Source organism: Sminthopsis crassicaudata, chromosome 1 (genome assembly GCF_048593235.1).
Source record: "Sminthopsis crassicaudata isolate SCR6 chromosome 1, ASM4859323v1, whole genome shotgun sequence".
NCBI classification, from domain to species: Eukaryota; Metazoa; Chordata; class Mammalia; order Dasyuromorphia; family Dasyuridae; genus Sminthopsis; species Sminthopsis crassicaudata.
In genome coordinates this window covers 335,063,427-335,086,923 of record NC_133617.1, presented here as the reverse complement: position 1 = coordinate 335,086,923, position 23,497 = coordinate 335,063,427, and positions in this window count along the sequence as shown.

Sequence of the window (23,497 nt, the reverse complement as noted above, 5' to 3'; positions counted from 1 at the left end):
TTCTTTGAGAGTAGTAACTGTTTAATTTTTAAAATTTCTATCCCTAGTGAATAATACAGAATCAGTTACAGAGTAGACATTTAATAAACACTTGTCAATTAAGTAACATCAGAGTGTAGAGGAATGAGAACTGGCCTTAAAATTTTAAATATCTGCCTTTACTCTAACTTAGATAAGTCTCAACTTATTGTCTATGTGACCTTTGAAAAGTTAAGAACTCTCTCATTCTAATTCAAGAGGTTATGATTGGGGAAGAAATGCAATCAAGCACATCAAAAAGTGTTACTGGACAGTAGGAAGGAGATCATATTAAAAAAAAGCTTTTACAAAGGAATATTTCCTTCAAAAGATAGAGCCACAAATACACAAATTTTCTCTTCCTAACACATGAGAGTCATATTTTCCCTACCCTCCTGCAAGGCGGTGAGTTCAAAGCTTAGCTCCATTCCCATAGAGCACAGTCCTAGTTACAAATTAAAAACCTTCTTCTGGCTCAAGTCCCAGGCACCCTGGTTTCTCAGGGCATCCATAGCAGGCTAGCTTGATACATCACCACCTGAACTACAATCTTGGCTACATGGTTTCCATGGCTCAAAACTTCCAAGTCCTATGGGGGTCAATCACTTCTGACAACTGAAACTAAAGAATAAACAACACAGAACAGAAACAATAATCCCCAGTCCTATTTCTCAGAGTGAAAGGATGAGAAGTAAAAGAGGGAGAACAGGGTCAAATAAATCCATCCATTCTCATCATTTTAATTCATAGTATCCACACTGGGCACAGAAGATAAAAGCTGCCAAAAAGAGAACGACCAAAAAGATAGCAGAAAAGAAAATGACTCAATCTCACCAGTTTTAAAGATATATGTTGCCCATCAAAGTACCCTACCTTTACCTACATAGTAGGAGATGTTGTGGGTTCCATGTTAACTGTTAATGTTAAAGGTATCTCAATGGCAGCTCAGTATTACAACTGATCATGCCCTATAAAGCTTGGGTTACACATGAATGAATGAAAAATATTTATGAAGTCTTTTCCATATAGAGAGCACTGTGCTAATTATTGAAAGAAAAAATAGAAAAGTAAAATGGTCCCTACTCTCAAAGTGCTCATGTTCTCATGGGAAAGATAGCCACTGTAGAAAATGTCAATGGCAAGTCACAAGAGAACATTTTTTCTATCCCTGGTACTGAGCTCTAAACTCAGTAAGAGTTCAATGTGTATTTACTATGTGTATAGCCCTTTACAAGATTGTTCAACCACCTTCGATGTCCACCTGTCCCCCACCTCTTACCTGTGACTACAAGAAGCTGTAGCATCCCAAGTAGCCAAACTGTGATAAAACCATCTTTGGCACAGGCTAAACCAGGATGAGGGTAACCAATAGGTTTCATATCCATCAGTGAGATAGGAAGGTGTCTACAACAATCATGTACGACTTCCTTCAATGGAATAAAGAAATGAAAAATGAGAAATTGTTCTAATTACCATGAAAGTGTCTGAAGCATGTGCTGTGAAGGACTTAGAATTTGTCAAAGATCAAAGATGTCATGGTCATCTACTGCATCCTGGGCCATCAACTATCATCTTGACTTTTGTCCTGCTATTACACTTTAATGACTTTGAAGGTAAATTGAGGCTGGCAATTTTATATAACTTTGCCTCTCTTAAATCCATTTTATGAGTGAATCAAAACATTATTTTAGCCCTCCTCAAAAATGAAGTATGAACAATTACTACTACTATTTGTGGTGATAAATTCTCAGCTCAAAATTTTTCTCTAAACCAGAGCAGAGAGGGAGTGTTGGGGTAGTGGGATGAAGCACCAAATTGAAAATCAAAAAGATGAAATCTAGTCCTGGTTCTATACTTCTCATTTCACCACTCTGGTCCTATTTCTTCATCTGGAAATGAACTAGCCAATCTCTGAGGTACCTTCACATGATTTTATTCTTTGATTCTGTAAAAATAAAAATATTTCCTTATAACCCCATCACTAATGTCAATGCTCAGGCCATATAGGTGTTTAATAAATGTTTGTGAACTGATTGGACTGAATTACAGGGATAGTGAATTCAATGTCCCTCTCACAACCACTAGAAACTGATAGGAGGATCCTTGAGTAGAAATAGGACATGTATGATTAAAAATGTCAAGCAGGTATGCAATAACATTCCACAGCTATAAGAAAATCCAATCTAAACAGGAAATTTATAATAGGCATAGTTATTTCAATAATATAATCATTGTCTTTGAGCTGCTCATTTATGCCTCTCATTTTTTCAAATAAAATTTTCTATATAAATTGTTATCCACCACATGTGAAAAAAATGTTTTTAGCTGTCATTTTTATAGTGGCAAAGAACTGGAAACTAGGTGGATGCCCATCAGTTGGACAATGGCTGAATACATATGAATGTTGTGAATATTATTATTCTATAAAATGATGAGGGGCAGCTAGACGGCACAGTGGATAAAGTACCAGCCCTGAAGTCATAATGACTTAAGTTCAATACGTAACCTAAGACATTTAATATTTACGAACTATTTGACCTTGGGCAAGTTCATTTAACCCTAGCTGCCTCAGCAAAATAATAATAATAATAAAATTTTAAAAAGAAATGATCAGTAGAATGATTTCAGAAAGCCCTGGAGAGATTTATATGAATTAATGCTAAATGAAGCAAGTTGAATAAAGAGAACACACAGCAACAAGATATTATGATGACCAATTCTCATGGATCTGACTCTTTTCAACAGCAAAGGGATTCAGGCCATTTCCAATAGTCTTGTGATGGAGAGAGCCATCTAAATCCAGAGAGTGGACTCTAGGGACTAAATGTGGATTATAACATAATATTTTCACTTTTTATTGTCATTTGCTTGCATTTTTCTTTTATCATTTTTTTCTTTTTTGATCTGATTTTTCTTGTGCAGCATAACTATGGAAATATGTATAGAAGAATTGCACATATTTAACACATATTGGATTACTTTCCATCTAGAGGAAGGGGGTAAGGGGAAGAGAAGGAGAAAAAACTGTAACACAAGTTTTGCAAGAGTGATTGTTGAAAACTATCTGTTCATGAAAACTGTTTTGAAAATTAAAAAAATAAATTAAAAATAAAAATGTTCAAAAAAACACACCCTATGATATTTGCCTGTCTTTGTCCCACTCCACAGGACTCAAATATTTCTTACTATGAATTCTATTTCTAAAAACATCAGAGTCTGTTGCCCAGATAATGCTCTATCAGAAGCCTGCTGTGGCTCATAAGATTAGCTCAAAGTATCTTGCAAAAGCCAATATGAGAAATATTGTACGCAGCATCTAGAACCTTTTACATAGCCAAAGTTGGGGTCATTCTCTCATCAAGTTTTCCTTTCCAGGTGGCAATTTTGCAAATGTATCTGTTGTAACAAATTGATAATTGGAATCCTTATCCTCTTTTACCTTCTTGGAAGATACATTAAAGAAATTAGCATCCACTTCTCACCAAAGTATAACAGAACAATCCTTTCTTTGCTCTTGGTACCAGTCAGTAAAAGTCTGTAAGTGCTTTGTTGTGGATTTGGGTTTTTTTAATGCATTACTACTGCCTTCACAGCATGCCTTAAGCAGAATTGTCAAGGACAGACTTATTTAACATTCTCACTGTAGGGAAAGTGTCAGAAAATAATCAGTAAAACCAGGTTCTTTAAGATGCTTTATAATTGTACATGTCAACTCTGGCCTTAAATCTTGTTGTTGTATTATATCTCACTACGTGTTCTGTGAAAAAAAAAGTGGGGGGAGAAAAGGGGGGAAATGGTAGCAATTCTTATTCAGTTCACAGTCTTAACAGGGAACCATATGTGGTGGGAAACTGCAGATTCCTTTTAAGACATTATTTAAAGGTTCCCCTTAACCTGCCATGCTGAGCATTGACTTTCTGTCACTGAGTTATGTATGGAGATTTGGGGCTTCTGTCAATTGATCTGCAGAGAACATTCTCACTGACTGCTTAAGAAAGGGACAGTAGAGAGCAAGGGCTAGCAGGAGAACATGGTAAGCAAGACTTTAGCAATTGGTCAGTGTTCAGGAATAGAAAACTGATCTAAAATATTAACAGGAACCCAAGCAAGGTGGGGGTGGGGGCATAGGAAGAGAGGTCTTTGTTGATGTTTTTCATGTTATATTTGCTAAAATTCTTAAGTCAATGAATCCACCAAGGGAAGAGAACTATTCTACCTGAAAAAAAATTCTATTCCTGACAGAACTGAAGCAAGTACTTGGACCTATAAAATTTAACTGTGAAATTTTTTTCTCATCACAAAAGTCCATGTTTTGTTTTGCTCCCCCCCCCACCTTCCAGATGGTAATGCTTCATCAAAAGGCAAGCCCTTTCAGATGTACTTCCTTCTTCCCTTCCCTTCCCTTCCCTTCCCTTCCCTTCCCCCTTCCCTTCCCTTCCCCCTTCCCTTCCCTTCTCCCTTCCCTTCCCTTCCCTTCCCTTCCCCCTTCCCTTCCCTTCCCCCTTCCCTTCCCTTCCCTTCCCCCTTCCCTTCCCTTCCCCCTTCCCTTCCCTTCCCTTCCCTTCCCCCTTCCCTTCCCTTCCCCCTTCCCTTCCCTTCCCCCTTCCCTTCCCTTCCCCCTTCCCTTCCCTTCCCTTCCCTTCCCTTCCCTTCCCTTCCCTTCCCTTCCCTTCCCTTCCCTTCCCTTCCCTTCTCTCTCTCTCTCTCTCTCTCTCTCTCTCTCTCTCTCTCTCTCTCTCTCTCTCTCTCTCTCTCTCTCTCTCTCTAATACATACACAATCTAAATTATATACGTATGTATCTTTTATGTAAGCTATTTATATGTTAAATCTTGCCTTCAAATATGAATTTCCTGAGTCAGGGATTATTTTTGTTTGTATCCCCAGAATTTAGTATAATTAGCACTTAATAAATGATTGTTCACTGACTGACTAATGCATCTAAAGTAATACTTTCTGCACCAAAAGAGGCCAATGAGCTTTCTTTAAGTTTCAGGGCTAGACTACATCCCCAATTCTAGCTACACTGCATGATGTTGTTTATAAAGATGACTAGGTGAGTGAACCAGACCTACATGGTGTAAAAAAAAATTCAATCGTGGGACTTTTCATATTGTTATTTGTCTTGAGAGTTGGTTTCTTCACTGGAAAAAAAGAAATATCTTTCTTCTTCTGTCTTAGCATAAAAGCATTTGAGCTCACACTTCTCATTACCTCATATCTTTCTTCTACATAGTGTCATTTTATATTAAATAAAGGTGATATGTCCCTTCATTTAGTAGAATTCATCCTTTTTACCCAGAGAGACTGGTATTAGGGACCCTCAAAAAATTCTGATGAGCTAAACTTTAAAAAAAAATGATAAAGGCATGAAGAAAGTGTTCTCTCAAATGACTGACAGCAGGGATTCTGTCATTTTTAGTTCTTAAAAGCTAATGATAAAAGGGACTAATACAGAACACTGAGCTAGAGTTGGACTAATAAATGAGTCTTAATACAAGACTAACATTGACCTAGAATGACTTCCTTTTTAAAATCAGTCTTCTAAATATAAAACTGAAGCATTTCAAACTCAGATAATTACATTTCTTATCAAACACATGGGTCCTTGCATTTCTTTTTGTAAAATAATTTGGTTTAATATATATCCAGTTTAATTAAAATTTATAAGTGGTTATAGACCAAACCAAGTGTATCTTAATTAAATCAGAACATGGCTCACAGATGCTGGGGTTGACTCCAATTCTAATAAAGAAAATGCAAATACTAAGTAATTAGAGACTTGGTTGACTAATTTTGGTCAGGTAGGGAACAAGACCAATGTGAGGTCAGTATTCTCATCCATCTCATAAAGAGAAGTCAACTTCCTAGAATGTCCCATTAGCCAGAATGGGTAAAAAGAAAAGGTGACCTGGCTAATTAAAATTGAAAAATGTTAAAATGTAAAATAATCTATGGACTTCCAAATTATCAAATAACAAACTTACCTCTTATGGATATCTGATAAAGGCAGGCTGGAGGGGGAAAAAAAACTTTCTGTGACTCCTCTCACAGTGAAGTGCCCCATCAGCAATATTTTTATCACTAACAAATTAATCATAACAGGACAGGACTGTCAACAAAACCAAAGAAGGAAATTGGAGACTGGAAAAGAGGACGGTTGCTCTTCAGGATGCTCACAGAACCACCAATGAGAATCATTTATGCCCAGTGCAAATGAATACATTTGTTAAAGAATTATCATTAAATGCCCATGAAAGTCTTAAGTGGTTACTTTACATCTAACTTCTGTTTGACTTATTATAATCCATTAGGGATAAGACAGGCAACTACATTGTGAACACTACTAAGAGAATGACTGGGATTATTCTCCTTTTTCAATTCATCCCTCTTAGAATAGAACTCAACCTGAGGAGGGTAAAAGTGTAGGTTAATATCATTAGTGAATAAATCAAATCATGTTTATTGATTATCTACCATGTACAATACATTGTATTAACTAGAAAAATATGTGTGCACACATATACACATGCATACATGTACACACACGCATACATGATGAGGTTCTGGGTCACTATATGAGGTTGACAGGAAAAGCCTGAAGTACTGATAAATTTACTTCCGAAGGCAAGCAGGGAAGGGCACTCACTGATGGGGATCAGCTGAGCCTTACGGTCTGACCACTGTGGAGGTCCTGGGTAACTCCACTTTACTGTGACTAATTTAAAAGTCAAATTATTTCAAAACCCCAAGATTGAATTTCTTCTATAAATGACCTATGCCATCTTTGCTTAATCTCTTTAGCGTTAGCCCACCACGGCATTCTTTCTCATGGTGTCTTTATCCCATCCCCTCCCCCATATCTTATGGTGTCTTCTCTTTATCCTAGTCCTTCCCCATGCCTCATAGAGTCTTTCTCCTTCTTATAAATAACTCATTTAAGGTGCTAAACTCCTCTATGAATTTAGTTTGCCAATCAATAGTGCACTTCCACCTCATGGAGTATTCCTTTCTCCTGGTTAATTGTGAGTTCCTCTAGGGAATTTGTTTATTTCCATTATTAGTTGTTAAAAAAAAAAAAGCCCTTTCCTCGCTAAATATATGTTCTCTGAAATCTATTTCATATTTGTCTTTCCTGGTGTCTATTTTACCTCTTCATTTTCTCTACAACCTCTTCTTGTTAAAAAGCCTGCCTTTTGGCAGAGAAAAAGGTTATTGTGAATTCACAAGCAAATTGCTAGCAAACTCCATCATTTGGTACCTCATCCATGCTATCACTTGGTATATACACCAATCTCATCATATATATAAAATATACACACATATTTATATAAACATATATATATAACTCAGTCAATAAATATGTATTAAGTACATATACTGTGCAAATTGCCAAATAAATTATTAAATTACTAAAATAATGAACATTATAAGAAATCTCAAAGTGGTCAGAAAAATTTTCATGGAATTTGGAATTCAAAGAATGACCTTGGGGTATGAATAAGATTTGAAAAGATAGAAGCATTAGGCATTCCAGAGAGGAGGGAGAAAAGCAGGCAGATAAAAAGTAAAAGTAGGAATTATGAGTTGTTATTTATGACATTTTAGGGCTTACAAAGGTGATAAGATCCATATAGACATAGCAAAATTGACTATTTTGGCTGGAATGAAGTGTTCACGTGGAAAATTAATGAGAATGAGGCAGGAAAGGTATGTTGAAGAAGGTTGTGGAAGGCCTTGAATGCCAAACAAAAGATTTTTGTTTTGTAAAACATGAGAAACCATAGATTATTTTGAGGATAATATTTTGATTAATAGACCTGATAAAATCACTACTTTCAAAAAATTAACATGACTTTGTAGTGAAAGATGGGGGGGGGGGTAAATTAGAGGCAGCTGGCTAATTCCATAGACCAAGAATGAAGTAGTTAGGGATCTAAATTACAGGGGTGATGTTAGACCAGGGAACCATCAGATCTTCACATGACCTTTTCACCTTCTAGAGATTCCCTGAAATGTGTTCCTATCTTCTGCTTCCCAGAACTTTCACTTTCAATAGTAGTTAATAAATCCTTATTTAATATTTATTATGGGCAATAATTGTAAATTACTATGTGGTACAGGAGATAGAATACTGGCCTCAGAGACAAAAGGACCTGAGTTCAAATCTGGAATCAGACATTAACTATATGACTCTGAGTAAGTCACCTAACTCTGTTTGCCTCAGCATCTTTGCCAAGAAAGCTTCAAATCCAGTCATCAATAATAAGACACAGCTAATCAGCTAAACAATAGCTTTCTTAGACACAGAGAATTATGAAGGAAAAATGTTTGTTCTTCTTCTTTACTGATCTACCTTGTAACAGGGTAAGGCTAGGGTGGTATATATATATAATCTTCCATAAGTTTCAGTTGGTTACAGAAAGAATTGTTCCACATCAAAGACTATATTTCTAATCTCAACCAACAATCTCTCCAAAGTGTGCAAAGTGAGAGGCCAGGTGAGAAATCATGAATAGTTTGTGAAAAACTTTCATTATTACTGGATGATGTGAAAAGCACATATCTATCAATGGTGGGTCAAAGGCCTTATGCTTTTGTGGATAAAAGAACAGTACATAATTTGTCAGACATATGACATAGACAGAAAGGGACATTTTCCCATAGACATGACATAGATGGGGGGGTAAGATTGAGGTATTTTTTTCCTTTTCTTCCCTTATAATGGATGCTTTATATATATCCAGAGAGCTCTACTTATTTTCATCCTTTTAAGCCTATTAATACAGTCAACGTTAACTTTCCCTCATACCAAAGACTTGGTTGTAAAGCAATAGAACAAAGAAAGTAGTACATTTGCCTCTTGAATAGAACTCTGAACCCTCCTTATAAATAGCTATCACCCTCATCCTTAGAAAACTCTCTATCCTGGTTCTGTCTATTCCTATGCTCAGTAATTTCTCTTCAGCTTCCAGAAAGTCAGCATTGTCACTACCATTAAAATGTTGTCTTCTGCTTCTGAAAAAAAAAAAATCATCAAATTGTTCTCTACCAAAAAAAAAAAAAAACCGCTTGAGGAATTAGACATAGGAAACCCTTTTCCATTGCTTCCAGAACCCAGAAAAACATTCCCATCTTTTATAGTTGGGTTGACAAGAAACACGATTAATTTGAAGTTTTAAACAATTAATAGTAACCTCAGACCTGTATCTCCAAACCTGCATAACTTGCCTGAAGTAATAGAGGGAATTGAATCCAAGTCATCAGACTCTGAATCCTTCTTCTTTCTTCTCTAACATGATACCTTTCTAATGATTATAGGATCATAAATTTAGGTCTAAGAGATTTTAGAGATCTAATTCAAAATACTCATTTTAAAGATGAGGAAACAGAAATCCATAAAGGCTATGCCCCCTTTCCTCCTGGAAACTTATATCTTTCTATTTAACTTCTTTATACTTATCAGTCTCCCTTTTGTTAGGCTGATTTTGCATATGACTTACCACCATTTCTCTCCTATCTATTCCTTTGTTTCTAGAATTATTACTAGCACTGATCCTTGTTATTAAACTGATTGAAAGGTCTTTCCATTTATACTCATTTCTCTCCATTCTTCATAAAACTGCCAAATGATCTTCAAAATATGAAAACATTAAGTGAAAATTTGCTGAGAGGGGAATCAGGTAGACTTTGAGGTTGGGGAAAGTGAGAGGAAAAAAAGAGTTTAATCACTGTGAGAGATGTTATAGGGAGTCAATAAGAGCTGAATAAAAAGAATTTCTGTGCCACACTGAGGGTCTGGTTGTGTTACAAAGCGTGACTTTGTAAAAAAAAAAAAAACAAAAACATACATAGCCCACCTTTGTGATTGTTAGCAGTGCATGGCAATTCACAGATAGAAGCCACATGATGGTAAGATGCCACATGTAAGGTGCCGATCTTAACTCTTCACTATAAGAATAAGAGAGGCATGAGAGGTGGGACTATCATTGGAGGGTGACAATAACTACAATGTCTTCAGGTAAAAACAAGATTTCAACTAATGCAAAAAAAAGTAGAAGAAATGCATGACAAAGGATCAAGATGAATTTATTTATAGTAGGATAGGACTTTATTTCCTTCTGTAGCCAGTTTTGACTCTATGGTAAACCCTTCCAGGATTTTTCTTGCTGCCACCTTTGGAAGTCCCACTCCCTTTTCCTTCTGCAATTTCCATCCTGCTGATACAAAAGCTTGGGCAATCCTCATCTGCTACATTCTCTATTTTTGCTGAACATGAAATCCTGAAGTCATCTTCACAGCCCCCCCATATCCAATCAGCTGTCAATTTCTATGAGTTCCCTCCTCATCATTTCTAGCATCCAGTTTCCTCTGTACTCATGTTGTGACAGCAGATGATAGGCACCAAGTGGATGTGCTTTTTGCACCAAAAGTTGAGGTTTGGTCATGTGAAGAATTCACAGTGGCCGTTCTCTTTGTCAAAAGTAGGTTTACTTAGGGAAAGAGATTTCAGACAAAATGAAGAGCTGCAATAGACACCAGAAATGATAAATGTGAAATAGAGTTGGGAGAGCATAGTTTCTTAGTGGAACTCAAAGTTACCAAGAAGATAGGAAAGACCCCATGAGGTTGGCTCAAGCCTTTAGCTGGCAGGCTAAATCTTGAAAGGGACTTAGCACCCTGAAAGAGTTAGTTAGCTATAAGAAGCAGAAGTGGGGTCAGGAGCATATGGGGTTAGGAGGAACATCATGTAGCATTGGGAAGGGGTGAAAGGGAAGACACCACCAGACAGAGTACAGTGGCAATCTGACCCAATAGTGAAGCCATGGGCCATAAGCTGTTTTATAGGGAAAATTTAGCTCAGGAACTTGAATGAAATTTCTGACAGGACACAGCAAGGTAAGGCTGGCCGTGGAGTTTGACATAGCCTGGATTTCTGACCACATGAATTCCCCAGAAGGTGGGACTTCAGAGGTAAACTGATCTCTATTAGAGCCTTCTCCCTCTTCCCTAGGGAACAATTGCATCAATTGTTCCATTTCCCTCTGTTATTCAACTCTTCATCACTCACATAGGTGTCCCAGTTTAGGTCCTCATTCACTTTTTTTTCACTATTATTTGCTGTTGTTGTTCAGTTGTTTTTCAGTCATATCCATCAATTTTTTTTGGCATAAATACCAGAGTAGTTTGCCATTTCTGTCCTCCAGATGAGGAACTGAGACAAACAGGGCTAAGTAACTTGTAAAAAGTCACACAGCACCCCTAGAGCCAGATTTGAACTCAGAAAGATGAAACTTTCTGATTCCAGGCTCAGTGCTCTACCTACTGACCCAGTCTCTTCCTTCTCTGATGCATCCTCTATACAATTATCAAAATAATCTTCTTTCTGCACAGGTAGCTAAAACACACTCCTACTCAAAAATCTTACCTATTTCCCTATTACTATTAGAATTTTAATTTTAAAAAAGCTTTTTACCCAATCAATAGGCAAAAAGCATTTATTAAGCACTCACTTATCCAGCTGCCATTTAAGGCTTCCTCTAATCTTGCTCCAAACAAAATCTCCAGCTTTACTTCCCATCATCCACTTTATACTTTCTATCTCATTCCATTCTATTCCATCCCAAATAGAATGCATTATCTATTTCCATCAGGGTTAGGTATTCTCCCCTCATCCATTTTTCATATTTCTTCAAGGTTCAGCTCAAATGCCACATCCTCCTTTAAGCCTCCTATGATCCCCAACTCCTCAGCAATTAGTGTTCTTTTCCTCCTCAAATATTCATAGAGCATTTTGACTCTTTTTCTTTTTCACTCCCTTTCTTGGTATATTCTTGTCTATATCATATCTTTCCAAGAAAGAACCCTAAGGATAGGTTTTTTGTGTATCCTTAGCACAAATCACAGTACTTTAAACATAGTAAGTACTTAATATCTATTGAGTTGAACCTAATTTTAAAAAGCAAAATGGAAGATCCTCAGAAGTGAGTAGGAGAAATATTGAGATGGCTGAATAGGGAAGAAGAGATTGGGAAGCGAGAAAATAGTATAAAGAATAAATTTTTCCTCCAGGTCAATAATCTTGATGATAGGGAGGCTGGGAGGAAAATAAAAAGGAAAAATTAAACAAAAGAAGTATTGAAGGGGCTTGGTCAATTAAAGGAAAGGCTTCTGTTCCCTCCAACTATTCCATTTGGTTTCTTGGCAAAGATGTCAGAGAACTTTGTCATTTCCTTCACTAGCTCATTTTACAGTGGAAACAGAGGGAAAGTGACTTGGCCATAGTCACACAATGAATAAGTGTCAAAGTCAGATTTTAACTCAGGTATTTCTGACTTCAAGCTCTTTGCTTTATCCACTGTACCATTTAGCTGCCATTGGTGAACTTTACAGGACTAGTAAGTTCAGAAGGTCCAGTGTAGGGATGTTGGTGTATATGTTTCCCTTGCAGATTGAGTTTCCTTTAGGTTGGTTCCTTATATCAAGTGAGCAGATTTCCCAAACTGTGGGACCTTCAGAATGGTATGCATTTAGGCAGGTGAGGCAGGAACACTAGGTTGGTGACTTACCTCCATGTTTGTTTTAAAGGAGCTTGAAATCTAGTTGGAAAGACAAGAAAGAAGTAAACAGTTCAAGCAAAGAACAGAAGAAACAATGTAGAATAGACTATGTTTAGGATCACAGATTTAGCTCTAGAAAGAGGCCATTTAAAATTCTCAATATTACAAATGAGAAAACTGAGATGCAAGCAGATTAGCTGAATTTACACAGATAATAATATTACAGGTCGGATTTGAATCAAGTCCTCTCATTCCAAAGAACTTTCTACTGTACATACCCACCCCCATATATTAATTTTCTTGTGCAGCATATAAGTGGAAATATGTATAGAAGAATTGCACATTTAATACATATTGGATCACTTACCATCTAAGAGAGGGGATAGGGGAAAGGGAGAGAAAAAAATTAGAACACAACGTTTTGTAAAGGTGAATGTTGAAAATTATCCATGAATATATTTTGAAAATAAAAAGCTTTAATTAAAAATAAAAGGGATATAGAAGAAAGAGTGAGAATCTTCAGAATGCAGAATGAGGCTCAGAAATCCTTTAGCCCATATATGATAGGTGAAGAAAAGCATTTCAAACATGTAATAATTTTATGTTAATAATAAAGAACTAAGATTATTGCCCTAATAGTCATCCACTTGGGTGCCTTTCTCAGACTTGTGCTAACCCTAATAATTTTAAAATAAATTAGTCACAACACAATCTTGAGCATGTTGTGGCTGCTTCAGCAATTACACACCTAGCAGTAAACAGCATCTGCCTCCAAAATTAGAAAAGGAGACTGAAAAAAAGACTTGTTTTCCTTTTGCATGGTTATGGTCAGCAGAAAGAAAAAAAGCCAGTAAAATCTTGCTTATCACAACATTTCTGAATGCTTATGAGACCATATTTGCCAATATATATACTCAGGACAGTCTCATTTTACTGGTATCTCAAAAGTCTTAGCATAGTTTTTTAAGTTTTTAATAACCGAAAGCCTGTCTGAGACCTTTGAACTCCCTATAAATGTATGCTATGAGAATAAGTTTCCCAGAGAATTTAGTAAATTGTCAATTAACCATTTGTTTTTTTTTAATCTAAAAAGGAATACTTTTTTTTAATCAATGCTCTATTGTCAATCAGCAAATGAGGTCTGCTCCAAAAATTCATCTGTAAGTTAGTTGTTTGAAATAAAGAACATGTTTTTCCCACAAAAATAATATTAGAGATGCTTGTCAGTTTCCCATTATTGTTGTTTAAGTCATGTTGCTATGCTTCATGACCCAATCTGGGGTATTCTTGGCAAAGATACTTTGCCATTTCTCTCTCTAGTTCAATTCATTTTTACACATGAAGCAACTGGGGCAAAACAGGGTAAAAGCTACTTTGCCCAGAGTCACTTAGCTAATAAGTATCTGAGGGCCAGATTTGAAACTCAGGAGGATGAGTCAGCCTGGCTTGAGATCCAGCACACTATCCATTGTATCACCCAGCTGTACCACCACAAAAGCTTTGTCTGAATCATTAAGTATCTGAAATACTGTAGTTTTCTAAAACCGAATAAAAAAAAGTTTTTTTTATCACTTAAAGAAAAGAAAACTTCATTAGAGGAGGAAGGAAAAAGATTTATGGGAATTCTGAAAGAGATTTCTGAGCACTTTCAAAGGTAATGCAGATCTATAGAACTGATTTGTGTCTATTTTTACCTTAAAACTTAGGGTCCTTCTTTGTCTCAATGTAGGTAGATAAGTAATACTACACTGATTAGAGCAATTTTCTCTCTGTCTGTCTCTCTGTCTCTGTCTCTGTGTTCTAGCCTCTGTGTCTCTCTGTCTCTCTCTGTCTCTGTCTCTCTGTCTCTCTGTCTCTCTCTCCCCTTTCTTCTCCTTTCCTGCTTTCCTCCCCCCCCCACATACATCTTGAACAAGTTTAGCTCAGCAAGAGCTAAAAGAAAGAAAAGGAGAAAAAAAAACTAAAAAAAGTGAGGAAGAAATTGCTTAAGGTAGAATTAACTGTGCTGTGAGCAGTAAATGTCATAGGGGAAAAGACAGAAGCAGGAGGAAATGCAAAAAATCACCCAAAGGGGAAGAAAGCGTTTGATGAAAAGACCTCATATCACTTATTTCTTCCCCCTGTAATCAGCTTAAGTGCTGTCTAGGTCAGGCGGGGGAGGGATGGTTTAGGAGTAAGTGTAGAGAGATAATCAGTGAGTGCACAGCCAACATTTTGGCATGTGCAGTGCTTCCAGTCACCTTCAGGTTCCTTTTTTAGTTCTATCATCTATTCACAAGCCCCTATTTTCCATTAGATCTTTCCCAAAAAAGCCTTGCTTTGTGAAGGACATGATAATCTATTGCTGTATATCTCCAAGCAATAAATCTGTAAATTATAGGTTTCCTAGGTAAAAAATCTCCCTTACCTGGCTCCCTCATTCTAGTCCAGATCAACCCTATCCATTTCTTGTTCCTATCCCAGTCTTCCCTACTTCAACTGTGCCCACTGGAACTCCTGATCTTTAATTAACAAAATGCCCTTTGTATTACACCTGTGTCCTCACCCCACCAATGACTTGTATGAATTTTGCATTTATGTATAAGTGTAAATGATATTCTCTGTCCTCCCTAATAGAATGTAAATTCCTTTAGAGCAAGGATTGTTGTCATTGCACCTATCTCTATGGACTTGCTACTATGTGCCAAGCACCTAATGCAGTGCCTGGCACAGAGTAAGCACATAATAAATGTTTGTTGAATGGAATGGGATGAAATGGAATATATGACGGCATACTGAGTTTAAGAACATTTATTTAAAATATAATTCAAAGTAAATAACAAACAATACAATAACAAATAGTCACTCCAACACGGTTTTTCCAAATCCATTTCCTCCCTCTCTCTAGACCAGGATATCAAAATTCATTTCTCCCAGATCTTCAAGTATTATTGTGATTGTTATTGTTACTTTTGTTGTTGTTGCTGATATATTATACAATTATTTATATAATATGATTAATGATATATTGTTTAATGTTATATTGTATTATGTTATTATAGTAACAGTAATAACCAGTAACATTTAAATAATGCTTTAAGATTTGCAAAGTACTTTATATTCATAACTTCATTTGATTCAGTCTTACAAGCTAGGGTAAAACAATGTGATCTGCCTTGTTCATCAGGCAAAAGATATAATCTCAACATCCAGAAGATTTTTCTACAGAAGGCTGAAGCACTTCTGATTCCTTGGAGATCCTTCCTATCACTGATTGAGCACTATAAGCTTGCACCCTCCTGCCACTGGCACCTGCAGCACACAAGAAGGCAAACTTAAGGGGAAATATTCCAACAGGAAATAAACTCAATTTTCTGAATTCTTTCTGTCTCCAGCTCTAATATTTGTTCTCTAGTCTAAAGCTTCTTAAATTGTGAGTCACACTTCCATGTGAGGATCACCAAAAAAATTGGCAACAGCAAAAAATAACAAATATTATGGTAAGATCTAATTCTTTGTGTAAAAATAAACAAGCACATCCAACTCATTAGTATGCAAATTTGCTTTCATCTTTGATTAATGACAAAATTATACATATACCAAAGAATTTTTTTCAAATAAATTTCTTTATGATTTATCATCAATAAATTTTTGATTTGTATACCTATTTGTATACCTATATACCCGAAGTCACATAAAAATTTCTCAGGCAAAAAAAAAAAAAAGTCACGAGTAGGAAAAGTTTAAGGAGCCCTGCTCTAGCTTGCTTGCTTCATTTGCCTTCTGATCAAAATTACTTCCCCAAACTTCTAAACTTCCTCAACTAAAAGCTGTCATCACTGAGGCTTAGGTAAGGTGGTTCATGTTGCTGAACCCTAAACATGAACATACCTTCACCACAGAAATAAAAGACATTTGTAAGAGAGGGATTTGTAATTTAGGGATTAACTTTAATGCCCTCTCCAGATAAAAGTATATTAGCATTGTTTATGCTTTGACCCTTTCAAGGCATTTTGATAGCTATCATCTTATTTTACCCCCCCCCCACCATCATCTTGGGGAGAAAGGGAAAATCTTCATTTTTACACATCTGTACCCTCAAGGTAATCAATTGGCCTCAGGTTTTGTCAGAATCAGGAGATCCCAGGTCTCTGGTCTTCAACTTCCGGTACAGACTATATTGTCTCTAACAGAAGGTATGCAGCAATTTTCCAGATTTCAGTGGCTTTGTCCAGTGAGAAAGTTGTTCCCTCTGGAAGATCCTATCATCCTGTGGTGAAATAAAAAGCCAGAGGGGTATAAGAGACTCCAAGCTTTCATGTTACTATTGAGAATCACTAAACACAATCATAGAAATAATTTATAACTTTAAGAAAGAGTCTGATAAGGATGACACAATATACCAAAATTGCTGCACTATAGTTAAAGCAATCTCCAGGAAGAAAATTATCTCTGAAAACATAAAATCATCATTATCTAAGTCATCAAATCATCAAAAAAAATCATCAAAATAGTACGAAAACAAATAAAGACATCAAAAGAATAAATAAGCAAAGTATGAAATTTTTAAAATTAGTAAAGGACAAATAAAACCAAAAGAAGCATAAAAGAAAAAAATTTAAATGTGCAACTGCAAAAGAGAAAATTGGAGGAAAAAACTATAAAAATGATAAAAAAAAGTACAAACTGAATTTTTTGAAATTAACAAAAATGATTAATCTTTAGCTAACCTGATTATTAAAAAAGAGAAAGCAAAGGAAATAAATTAACATTTTAGAATGAATAGGATTCTTCACAGTAGCAAGAATAAATAAATAAAAATATGTCTCAAAATATATTTTGCACAATTAATATGCTAGCAAAACAAAGAATTTGAAGGAAATAGGCAGGAATTACTTACAAAAAGATAAAATACCAAAATAAGAAATTTTAAATAACACAATTTCAGAGACAAAATTGAATAAGTATCAAAGGAACTACTAAAAACAAAAAAGAAACCAAAAAAAAAAAAAAAAAAAAAACTTGGTCAAGATGGATTTACAGAGAAATCCCATAAAATTCCAAAAAGGGCAATTAACACCTATGTTATCCATAGTATCTGACAAACTTAGAGTTCAGATATCGGAATAAAAAAATTCACTATTGGAAACCTGGAAAGTAGTTTGGCAGTAATTAGACATGGATCAATATTTATGTCATCTCAAGATGGGTAACTGATCTAGGTATAAAAAGTCCCATTTTAAATGAATCATAAGGCATAAAAGAAAAATTATCTTTCAAATGGATAGGGACAGAGTTTATCCAAAAAGAGAAGATTACAGAAGATAAAATGAATAATTTTCATATTTATAAATAATTTTAAATTGCAAATGATACATATAAAATTTTAATTTTTGTGTTATACACATGCATGAAGACACACACACATCTAATGCAGATAAAAGTAAAAGAGAAAGAGGTAGCTGGGAGGCAGGAGTGGGGATATATGGAGAAAGTTTCTTTGAAAAAAGTCTCATTCCCAAGATATATAAGGAATGAATTAAAATTTATAAGAATAAGAGACATTCCTCAATTGATAAATGATCTACAGGTGTGAACAAAAGTTTTTCAAGAGGAGATACCCAAACTATGCATAGCCATATTAAAAAAAATGCTTCACATTACTGATAATAAGATAAATGTTAATTAAAGCAACCCTGAGGACACACACCCATTAGTTTGGCAAAGTTGACAAAAAAGAAAAGAGATAACAAATGTTGAAGTGTTGTATAATTACTGACATAGTTGTGAACTGCTTTAGTTATACTGAAAAATAATTTAGAACTATGCCCCCAAAGCTATTGAACTATGCATACCCTTTAATGTAGTAACATAATTACCATTCCTAAACCCCAAATAGTTAAACTAAAAGAAAAGTGAGTCACATATACAGCCCCTTTTGCAGTGCCAAAGAACTGGAATATAAAAGAATGCACATCAATTGAGAAATAGCTCAACAAATTATGGTAAATGAATACGATGAAATACTGGAAAGACTAAGAAAAATTTGAGGAGACTTCTTTGACCTGGTAAAAGAATGAAGTGAATAGAATCAAGTGAAAAGTTTATGTTAAAACATTAATATTGAATAGTTTTGAAAGACTTAAGAAAGTCTGGTTTAGTGATCAACTATAATTCTATAAGAAAGACAAATAATGCTACCTACTTCCTGGCAGAGGATAGGCAGAAAGATATATATATATATATATATATATATATATATATATATATATATATATATATATATATATTTTGGACATGATCAATATGAGAAATGTCTTTAACTGACAATGCTTATTTGTTCCAAAGGTTTTGTTTTTCTTTTGCTTTCCAGGTGTAGGGCAAGTTTTGGAGGAATGAAACATAAATGCTTGATAATTAAAAGAAAGAAAATCTAAAGTTTAAAAAGTAGTCAGTAGCAACTCTACAGGAATGATTCTAAAAAATTTAGAAAGTAAATATTCTAACATACTCCTTTTGAAACAAATATGGTCATTACACCTATTACCAGGATGAAAGTAAAGAAAAAGAAGCATAGATGAGCATCTTTCATAACTATTGCTTAATTAATTTTAAATAAAATTCTAGCAAGGTCTTTTAGTTTTTATCCACAAGGCACCTCTAACATATTGTTCCTTCCTCTAAACTCAATATTGACACCACCCTAGTTCAAGCCTTCATCTCCTAGACTACTCCAATTTAGTCTCCCAGAGTTCAGACTTTCTCCACTTCACTCCATTCTCTATATAGCCACCAAAATTATGTTCCCAAAGTAAAGACCTGATCGTGTCAAGTTCTTCCTTCCCTACACTCAATAAACACAAGTTTCCTGTTACCTTTGAAATAAATATCAATACCCCTTATTTAATATATATCTTTAGAGTTTGAAATTTCCTATCTTTCTAACCTTTTTTACATATTACTTCCATCCTCACACTCTATGATTCAACCATACTGTCACTTAGGGAATTAACTCAAATATATAAGACCAAGAGCTATTTCACAATGAATAATTGGTCAAAGGATTTGAGCAAATACTCCTCAGAAGGATCATATATTGTTAAAAACCATAAGACTGATTAGTCTGTATCACTAATAATAAAAGAAATGCAAATCAAGAGAAACAGAACAACTGTAAGATTTCATTTCACATTCAGCAAGCTGGCAAAGAGGACAAAGGATGAAAATAATCAATATTGGAAAGGCTGTGGGAAGACAAACACTAATGTAATACTTGGTTGAGCTGTGAATTGTTCTGAAAAGCTATGGGGAATTACACTTTCTAAAAAGTGAATAAAATGTCTATACTCTTTGACCCAGAATTCTCATTGCTAGAAATATTTCTCCCTGGGCATCAGAGATAGAAAGACAGGTCCAATATATAATGAAATATTCATAGAAGCATTTTTTGTAATAGCAAAGAACTGTAAACAAAGCACATGCTCATTGATTGGAGAATGGCTAAACAAATAATGGTACATAAGCATAATGGAATTTACTGTGCCATAAGAGCAATAAATATGAATAATTTTTTAAAACAGTGAAAGATTTATGTGAATTAATGCAAAATATAATAAGCTAAACTAGAAAACCAATATACACAATGACTACAATAATGTAAATAGAAAAATAACAATAAAACAATCAGAACTGAATGCTGCAAAATCATAAATACCAAGCTTAGCCTCAAAAAGAAAATATGAGAAGACAGTCCTCTTAATGTTTTACATGGGAGAGAGACTGTGGACTGTATTGCTGCATATAGCATCATATTTTTTGATATGTGGGTTACTTTTATAAGACTTTTTTCTTTGACTTTAAAAAAAAGTTATTCTAGGGGATAACTCTCTGGAAGGAGGTAGAAAGTGATCAGAGTTCTCAAGTCTTACAAAGTTGGTTTTCTTTATATTGTTATTTGCATGATTACATAAATTACCCCCCTAACTCCCTATTCTTGCCTAAATTTACTGCCCAACATGTTACAAGACTTTCTCATTTGTCTTTTACATCTTGAGAAGGCCCATGGGGTACTTTGGCTGTTTATCTATTATCTCTCACCCTCACATCATGGTTAGCCCATATTCTCTTCCTCTTGTACATCTTTATAACTGATATTTCTATAGCTCTTTAAGGTTAATGAAGTAATTAGCATATGTTAATATATGTTCCTCACAATCCAGTCAGAATCCTGTTACAGGTATTATTATCTTGTTTTATTCATGTGGAAATTAATAAAGAGAAAGTTCCAGGGTCACATAGCTAGGAAAAATGTGAAGAAACATTCTAAAATCCTCCTATTTTTCCAATATTCTCCTTACTATACCTGGGCAGATAGGTAGTACACTGGGCTTTTAACCAGAAAGACATTTTTTTTCCTGAGTTCAAATTTGCCCTGAGACACTTATTGGCTATGTGACTCTGGGCAAGTCATTTAACCCTATTTACCTCAGTTCTTCATCTAAAAAATGGACTAGAGAAGAAAATGGCAAACTTTTTTTTTTGCAAAGAAAACCTCAAATGTGGTCACAAAGAGTTGGATACAACTGAAAACAACTGAATAATAAGTCACTATACCACACTGTTTTTAGTTTAAGTGAAATATCCTAATCAAGGGTAGCTAAGTAACAAAACAGAGACCTGGGTTTAATTAATATCAAGACAACTCATCTTTCTGAAATTCTAAGCTGATCTCAAATACTTCTAGCCATATGATCCTGGGCAAACCACTTAATCCTGTTTGCCTCAGTTTTCTCATCTGTAAAATGAGTTAGGAAAAAATGGCAAACCATTCCAGTATCTCTGTGAAGAAAGCCTCAAATAGGATCATAAACATTCAGACTTGATTGAAACAATGGAACAACTCAGCAAGAATATCATCATTATCATGAGCAACATTTATATAAGGCTGTAGAGTTCTTAAAATATGCTTTTCATATTTGTTCTAATTTGATGTTTGCAATTACCCAAGCACTACAAATGAGTCAAGTTCAAACCCTGAAACATAATAGGAAACTGCTATTCAAGAGCAGTCTCTTCACTCTCAGTAGCAGGGACTTCAAATTCAAAGTACCTCCCCTATAAGAAGTCACAATATTGCAGAGACTTGGGAATCAAAAGGCTTGAGTTTTAAACATAGCTGTACTAATGGTTTACCCAGCATCATGCAGAGTTCTTTAAATAATCTGAACATCACACTTCTCATGTTTAAAGGAAAGACTAATTAGACTTGTTCTCTAGGGATGGTAGTAAGATCAGTTAAATTAAGTCTGTAAAGATTCATGCTGCTTATAACTAGCCACCAAAACAAGAGAACAAGTTCCATTATACAACTTTAAAAAGCATATAAGGATGTTGAAATGTTGGCCCTCTTTTCATATATTTTGAAAAACAAAAAGTGTGTTTTATACATTTAAAATTTATGGAAATTTATGTTATAATAACACACTTTTAGAAAAGGATTTAAAGACTGCTAAGCATTTTACATATATTAGCTCATTTGAGCCACACAATAACCCTCAGCTAGAGATACTAAAACTTTATTTATACCCATTTTAAAGATGAGGAAACTGAGGCTCATAAGAGTTGTGACTTGCCCGTAACTACACAATTAATCAGGACTAAAAAGTTATTGTGGCATCCTAGAGAGAGCAATGGAGCTGGAGTCAGATAGACTTCAGTTCCTATTTTATTTCAGACATTTACCATCTTCATGACCTGGGTGAGTCACTAAGCTTAATTTTCTTTATCTGTTAAATAGACATAATAATATCAATCAAAAACTGTACAAAATACTGATCAGTTTTTTGTTCTGTTTATTTTGGATTTTGGATTTTTTTCTCCTTCCTTTGTATCCTTATCACTTAGCACAATCCCTGGCATATAGCAGATGATTAATTAATGCCTAATAATTTGATTTGACTTGACTAAATATCGGGGATAAAAAGACAAAAGTTTTAAGCTTTCTCTATTCTCTAGGAAACTATATTCTACCAGAAGATACAAGATGTAAAGTACAAAGATGGATATGAATATTATGGAGGTATGATCTACAAGACCTGGCAACTGATTAGACATGGGAGTTGAGAGAAGAATGGAGGAAGACCCTGAGTTTTTTAACTTATTTGATGGGAAGAACAAGACTTCAACAAAAATAGAGAAATTTAGAGAAGGAGTAAGTTTAGAAGGGCATTAACTAGCGTCTAGTAAGGACACATAGTAGGCTCTAATAAACGCTAGTCAAGAACTTTCTTAACAAAGATTTAGAAGTTATTTCCTAATAATGGGAGGACAGGAGGTAGGAGGAAAAGAGTAGTCACTCTGTGAACATATATCAGAAACCTTCTTTCCCAGCCTCTCCCATTCTTGTCTTGATGAGGAAGGAACACAGGGAATTTGGGAGACTTTCTACACATCTAAGACCAAAATATACAGAAGAGTGAAAAACAAATCAAATGCCCAGATATTTCAAAGCATCCTCATGTTTGATATAATACCACAAAACTTCCAAATTTTTACCTGAAGGTTTTCAGTTATCATATAGGGATTTGGGTAAATTTCTTGAGGGTAGGGCAATATCCTCTTTGGACTTTTTAATCATGGAAAGCTTTGAACTCTGACATTATGTGTACAAAACTGATTAATAAAAACCACAGTATGGGTGATGTCTTTATAGCGCATGATAACAGTGCTACTCATAAATCTGATAGGCATTTAATGAATGTTTGTTATTTGAAACAACCTATTTCAGATTTAGTATGCTTTATTGGTTAACATTGTCTCCCACACCCTGCAATTTCTTTCTCTTATTCCTTAACTCTTGTCTCCTTCTACCCATGTGTTCGTATCATTTCTCATTTAACCTCAGCATTTTAGAAGCAAATAAAGATGTCGATATTAAAGTGA